The sequence below is a fragment of the Oncorhynchus keta genome, chromosome 28 (assembly GCF_023373465.1).
Source record: "Oncorhynchus keta strain PuntledgeMale-10-30-2019 chromosome 28, Oket_V2, whole genome shotgun sequence".
NCBI classification, from domain to species: Eukaryota; Metazoa; Chordata; class Actinopteri; order Salmoniformes; family Salmonidae; genus Oncorhynchus; species Oncorhynchus keta.
The window spans coordinates 3,316,514-3,324,013 of record NC_068448.1 but is presented as its reverse complement, the minus strand read 5'-3'; the positions used below and the strand labels follow the sequence as shown (position 1 = coordinate 3,324,013).

The window sequence follows — 7,500 nt, the reverse complement described above, 5'->3', positions numbered from 1 at the left end:
AGGACAGGTAGGGCTAGAACCCTAACACACACAGAAACCAGGACAAAGTAATAATTAATCTCCTCGTCCCGAGGGTGTCTGATTATACCAGCACATACTGTGGCTTGCAAAAGGATTCACCCCCCCCTTGGCATTTTTCCTATTTTGTTGCATTACAACCTGGAATTAAAATAGATTTCTTGTGGGACACACCCCTGAGGGGCCTCAGTGTTGAGGATCAGCTTGGCAGATGTGTTGTTGCCTACCCTTACCACCTGGGGGCGACCCGTCAGGAAGTCCAGGATCCAGTTGCAGAGGGAGGTATTTAGTCCTAGGGTCCTTAGCTTAGTGATGAGCTTCGTGGGCACTATGGTGTTGAATGCTGAGCTGTAGTCGATGAACAGCATTCTCACATAGGTGTTCCTTTTGTCCAGGTGGGAAAGGGCAGTGTGGAGTGCGATTGAGATTGCGTCATCTGTGGATCTGTTGGGGAGGTATGCGAATTGGAGAGGGTCTAGGGAATCCTATCCGGGAGGCATTGGATAAATCCCGGAACATATTCCAGTCTGTGTTAGCAAAACAGTCCTGTAGTGTAGCATCAGCGTCATCTGACCACTTCCCTATTGAGCGAGTCACTGGTACTTCCTGCTTTAGTTTTTGCTTGTAAGCAGGAATCAGGAGGATATAATTATGGTCAGATTTGCCAAATGGGGGGCGGAGGAGAGCTTTGCACACATCTCAGGGTGTGTGGAGTAAAGGTGATCTAGAGTTTTTTCCCTCTGGTTGCACATGTAACATTCTGGTAGAGGTAAAACTGATTTAAGTTTGCCTGCATTAAAGTCCCCGGCCACTAGGAGCGCCGCTTCTGGGTGAGCGTTTTCTTGCTTGCTTATGGCCTTATACAGCTGGTTGAGTGTGGTATTAGTGCCAGCATCGGTCTAGACTACTATGAATAATATAGATGAGAACTCTCTTGGTAGATAGTGTGGTCTACAGATTATCATAAGGTACTCTACCTCAGACGAGCAATACCTCGAGACTTCTTTAATATTAGACATTGCGCACCAGCTGTTATTGACAAATAGACACACACCCCCACCCCTCATCTTACCAGACGTAGCTTCTCTGTTCTGCCGATGCTGGAAAACCCAGCCAGCTCTTTATTATCTGTGTCGTCGTTCAGCCACGACTCGGTGAAACATAAGATATTAGTTATTGGTAGAATAATTGTAATCGTAGGTCATCAATTTGATTTTCCAATGATTTCACGTTAGCAAGTAGAATGGAAGGCAGTGGGAGTTTACTCGCTCGCCCACGGGTTCTCAGAAGGCAGTGGGAGTTTACTCGCTCGCCTACGGGTTCTCAGAAGGCAGTGGGAGTTTACTCGCTCGCCTACGGGTTCTCAGAAGGCAGTGGGAGTTTACTCGCTCGCCTACGGGTTCTCAGAAGGCAGTGGATGTTTACTCGCTCGCCTACGGGTTCTCAGAAGGCAGTGGATGTTTACTCGCTCGCCTACGGGTTCTCAGAAGGCAGTGGGAGTTTACTCGCTCGCCTACGGGTTCTCAGAAGGCAGTGGATGTTTACTCGCTCGCCTACGGGTTCTCAGAAGGCAGTGGGTGTTTACTCGCTCGCCTACGGGTTCTCAGAAGGCAGTGGGAGTTTACTCGCTCGCCTACGGGTTCTCAGAAGGCAGTGGATGTTTACTCGCTCGCCTACGGGTTCTCAGAAGGCAGTGGGTGTTTACTCGCTCGCCTACGGGTTCTCAGAAGGCAGTGGGTGTTTACTCGCTCGCCTACGGGTTCTCAGAAGGCAGTGGGAGTTTACTCGCTCGCCTACGGGTTCTCAGAAGGCAGTGGGAGTTTACTCGCTCGCCTACGGGTTCTCAGAAGGCAGTGGATGTTTACTCGCTCGCATACGGGTACTCAGAAGGCAGTGAGTGTTTACTCGCTCGCCTACGGGTTCTCAGAAGGCAGTGGGTGTTTACTCGGCCTTTCTCAGAAGGCAGTGGGAGTTTACTCGCTCGCCTACGGGTTCTCAGAAGGCAGTGGGAGTTTACTCGCTCGCCTACGGGTTCTCAGAAGGCAGTGGGTGCTTACTCGCTCGCCTACGGGTTCTCAGAAGGCAGTGGGAGTTTACTCGCTCGCCTATGGGTTCTCAGAAGGCAGTGGGAGTTTACTCGCTCGCCTACGGGTTCTCAGAAGGCAGTGGGAGTTTACTCGCTCGCCTACGGGTTCTCAGAAGGCAGTGGGAGTTTACTCGCTCGCCTACGGGTTCTCAGAAGGCAGTGGGAGTTTACTCGCTCGCCTACGGGTTCTCAGAAGGCAGTGGGTTTACTCGCTCGCCTACGGGTTCTCAGAAGGCAGTGGGTTTACTCGTTTTCTCAGAAGGCAGTGGGAGTTTACTCGCTCGCCTACGGGTTCTCAGAAGGCAGTGGGAGTTTACTCGCTCGCCTACGGGTTCTCAGAAGGCAGTGGGTGCTTACTCGCTCGCCTACGGGTTCTCAGAAGGCAGTGGGTGTTTACTCGCTCGCCTACGGGTTCTCAGAAGGCAGTGGGAGTTTACTCGCGGGTTCTCAGAAGGCAGTGGGAGTTTACTCGCTCGCCTACGGGTTCTCAGAAGGCAGTGGGTGCTTACTCGCTCGCCTACGGGTTCTCAGAAGGCTCAGGGTTCTCAAGGCAGTGGGAGTTTACTCGCCGCCTACGGGTTCTCAGAAGGCAGTGGGTGTTTCCTCGCTCGCCTACGGGTTCTCAGAAGGCAGTGGGTGCTTACTCGCTCGCCTACGGGTTCTCAGAAGTGGGAGTTTAGCTCGCCTACGGGTTCTCAGAAGGCAGTGGGAGTTTACTCGCTCGCCTACGGGTTCTCAGAAGGCAGTGGGAGTTTACTCGCTCGCCTACGGGTTCTCAGAAGGCAGTGGGTGTTTACTCGCTCGCCTACGGGTTCTCAGAAGGCAGTGGGAGTTTACTCGCTCGCCTACGGGTTCTCAGAAGGCAGTGGATGTTTACTCGCTCGCCTACGGGTTCTCAGAAGGCAGTGGGAGTTTACTCGCTCGCCTACGGGTTCTCAGAAGGCAGTGGGTGTTTCCTCGCTCGCCTACGGGTTCTCAGAAGGCAGTGGGTGCTTAACGGGTTCTCAGAAGGCAGTGGGAGTTTACTCGCTCGCCTACGGGTTCTCAGAAGGCAGTGGGAGTTTACTCGCTCGCCTACGGGTTCTCAGAAGGCAGTGGGTGCTTACTCGCTCGCCTACGGGTTCTCAGAAGGCAGTGGGAGTTTACTCGCTCGCCTACGGGTTCTCAGAAGGCAGTGGATGTTTACAACGGGTTCTCAGAAGGCAGTGGGAGTTTACTCGCTCGCCTACGGGTTCTCAGAAGGCAGTGGGAGTTTACTCGCTCGCCTACGGGTTCTCAGAAGGCAGTGGGAGTTTACTCGCTGCCTACGGGTACTCAGAAGGCAGTGGGAGTTTACTCAGCTCGCCTACGGGTTCTCAGAAGGCAGTGGGTGCTTACTAGCTCGCCTACGGGTTCTCAGAAGGCAGTGGGAGTTTACTCGCTCGCCTACGGGTTCTCAGAAGGCAGTGGGAGTTTACTCGCTCGCCTACGGGTTCTCAGAAGGCAGTGGGAGTTTCCTCGCTCGCCTACGGGTTCTCAGAAGGCAGTGGGAGTTTACTCGCTCGCCTACGGGTTCTCAGAAGGCAGTGGGAGTTTACTCGCTCGCCCACGGGTACTCAGAAGGCAGTGGGAGTTTACTCGCTCGCTACGGGTTCTCAGAAGGCAGTGGGAGTTTACTCACTCGCCTACGGGTTCTCAGAAGGCAGTGGGAGTTTCCTCGCTCGCCTACGGGTTCTCAGAAGGCAGTGGGTGCTTACTCGCTCGCCTACGGGTTCTCAGAAGGCAGCCTGATCTGCGTCCTCTTTTCTTCCGTCTTTTCTTCACGCAAATGATGGGGATCTGGGCCTGTTCCCTGGAGAGCAGTATATCTTTCTCGTCGGACTCTTTAAAGGAAAAAGCTTATTCCAGTTCAAGGTGAGTAATCCCAGTTCTAACGTCCAGAAGTTATTTTCTGTCATAAGAGACAGAACATTATGTACAAAATACGTTTAAAAAAAGTTACAAACAACGCAGAAAAATTAGCAAAATAGCACAATTGGTCAGGAGCATGTAAAACATGATCCTCTTCGGCGCCACATCCTTCATCAGGTGTAAAGTCTATCAATAACAAAGCCTTTATCAGGTGTAAAATCTATCAATAACAAAGCCTTTATCAGGTGTAAAATCTATCAATAACAAAGCCTTTATCAGGTGTAAAGTCTATCAATAACAAAGCCTTTATCAGGTGTAAAGTCTATCAATAACAAAGCCTTTATCAGGTGTAAAATCTATCAATAACAAAGCCTTTATCAGGTGTAAAGTCTATCAATAACAAAGCCTTTATCAGGTGTAAAGTCTATCAATAACAAAGCCTTTATCAGGTGTAAAGTCTATCAATAACAAAGCCTTTATCAGGTGTAAAGTCTATCAATAACAAAGCCTTTATCAGGTGTAAAATCTATCAATAACAAAGCCTTTATCAGGTGTAAAGTCTATCAATAACAAAGCCTTTATCAGGTGTAAAGTCTATCAATAACAAAGCCTTTATCAGGTGTAAAATCTATCAATAACAAAGCCTTTATCAGGTGTAAAGTCTATCAATAACAAAGCCTTTATCAGGTGTAAAATCTATCAATAACAAATCCTTTATCAGGTGTAAAGTCTATCAATAACGAAGCCTTTATCAGGTGTAAAGTCTATCAATAACAAATCCTTTATCAGGTGTAAAGTCTATCAATAACAAAGCCTTTATCAGGTGTAAAGTCTATCAATAACAAAGCCTTTATCAGGTGTAAAGTCTATCAATAACAAAGCCTTTATCAGGTGTAAAATCTATCAATAACAAAGCCTTTATCAGGTGTAAAGTCTATCAATAACAAAGCCTTTATCAGGTGTAAAGTCTATCAATAACAAAGCCTTTATCAGGTGTAAAATCTATCAATAACAAAGCCTTTATCAGGTGTAAAGTCTATCAATAACAAAGCCTTTATCAGGTGTAAAATCTATCAATAACAAATCCTTTATCAGGTGTAAAGTCTATCAATAACGAAGCCTTTATCAGGTGTAAAGTCTATCAATAACAAATCCTTTATCAGGTGTAAAGTCTATCAATAACAAAGCCTTTATCAGGTGTAAAATCTATCAATAACAAAGCCTTTATCAGGTGTAAAGTCTATCAATAACAAAGCCTTTATCAGGTGTAAAATCTATCAATAACAAATCCTTTATCAGGTGTAAAGTCTATCAATAACGAAGCCTTTATCAGGTGTAAAGTCTATCAATAACAAATCCTTTATCAGGTGTAAAGTCTATCAATAACGAAGCCTTTATCAAGTGTAAAAATCTATCAATAACGAAGCCTTTATCAGGTGTAAAGTCTATCAATAACAAAGCCTTTATCAGGTGTAAAATCTATCAATAACAAATCCTTTATCAGGTGTAAAGTCTATCAATAACGAAGCCTTTATCAGGTGTAAAGTCTATCAATAACGAAGCCTTTATCAGGTGTAAAGTCTATCAATAACAAATCCTTTATCAGGTGTAAAGTCTATCAATAACGAAGCCTTTATCAAGTGTAAAAATCTATCAATAACAAATCCTTTATCAGGTGTAAATTCTATCAATAACGAAGCCTTTATCAGGTGTAAAGTCTATCAATAACAAATCCTTTATCAGGTGTAAAGTCTATCAATAACGAAGCCTTTATCAAGTGTAAAATCTATCAATAACGAAGCCTTTATCAGGTATAAAGTCTATCAATAACAAAGCCTTTATCAGGTGTAAAATCTATCAATAACAAAGCCGTTATCAGGTGTAAAGTCTATCAATAACAAAGCCTTTATCAGGTGTAAAATCTATCAATAACGAAGCCTTTATCAGGTGTAAAGTCTATCAATAACAAAGCCTTTATCAGGTGTAAAGTCTATCAATAACAAAGCCTTTATCAGGTGTAAAGTCTATCAATAACAAAGCCTTTATCAGGTGTAAAGTCTATCAATAACAAATCCTTTATCAGGTGTAAAGTCTATCAATAACGAAGCCTTTATCAGGTGTAAAATCTATCAATAACGAAGCCTTTATCAGGTGTAAAGTCTATCAATAACAAAGCCTTTATCAGGTGTAAAATCTATCAATAACAAAGCCTTTATCAGGTGTAAAATCTATCAATAACAAATCCTTTATCAGGTGTAAAGTCTATCAATAACGAAGCCTTTATCAGGTGTAAAGTCTATCAATAACGAAGCCTTTATCAAGTGTAAAAATCTATCAATAACGAAGCCTTTATCAGGTGTAAAGTCTATCAATAACAAAGCCTTTATCAGGTGTAAAATCTATCAATAACGAAGCCTTTATCAGGTGTAAAGTCTATCAATAACAAAGCCTTTATCAGGTGTAAAATCTACCAATAACAAAGCCTTTATCAGGTGTAAAGTCTATCAATAACAAAGCCTTTATCAGGTGTAAAATCTATCAATAACGAAGCCTTTATCAGGTGTAAAGTCTATCAATAACAAAGCCTTTATCAGGTGTAAAGTCTATCAATAACAAAGCCTTTATCAGGTGTAAAGTCTATCAATAACGAAGCCTTTATCAGGTGTAAAGTCTATCAATAACAAAGCCTTTATCAGGTGTAAAGTCTATCAATAACAAAGCCTTTATCAGGTGTAAAATCTATCAATAACGAAGCTCACAGTACACAACTGTGCCGTTACATACTCTTGTTATTTCACGTGAACGGCAAATTGCATCCAAACTCTAAATTAGTCATGTAGAATAGTGGTTGACATGGAGGCATGAGGCTGGAGGAGAAATAACACCTGCATCCCAAATGGATCACTATATACTGTAGTGCACTACGCATTAGACCAGGACCCTGATCAAAAGCACTACTCTATGTAGTGAATAGGCTGCCATTTGGGATTGCAGGCCCCAAAAACACAAAACCAGCAGTCTGTCACAATGAATCAACTTACTGGCCTGGCGCCTAATGGCGGTTGCTATAGAAACAGGTCAGTCTCACGAACTATACACTTATTTTCCTTTATTTCTTCTCCTGATGTGTTTTTGAATGAGAGCAGCACCCGTCTACCTGGTAGGAAGATACCAGCATCACCCGTCTACCTGGTAGGAAGATACCAGCATCACCCGCCTACCTGGCAGGAAGATACCAGCATCACCCGTCTACCTGGTAGGAAGATACCAGCATCACCCGCCTACCTGGCAGGAAGATACCAGCAGCACCCGCCTACCTGGTAGGAAGATACCAGCATCACCCGTCTACCTGGTAGGAAGATACCAGCATCACCCGCCTACCTGGCAGGAAGATACCAGCATCACCCGTCTACCTGGTAGGAAGATACCAGCATCACCCGCCTACCTGGTAGGAAGATACCAGCATCACCCGTCTACCTGGTAGGAAGATACCAGCATCACCCGTC

General features: G+C 45.1%; 1 protein-coding gene across 1 annotated transcript in view; it reads right to left on the bottom strand.

Annotated features, from left to right (window-relative positions):
• The window catches only part of LOC127912975 (membrane-associated guanylate kinase, WW and PDZ domain-containing protein 1-like), a 77,377-nt gene that overhangs the window by 33,845 nt on the left and 36,032 nt on the right, over positions 1-7,500 (bottom strand). The gene's annotated exons all lie outside the window — the stretch shown is intronic.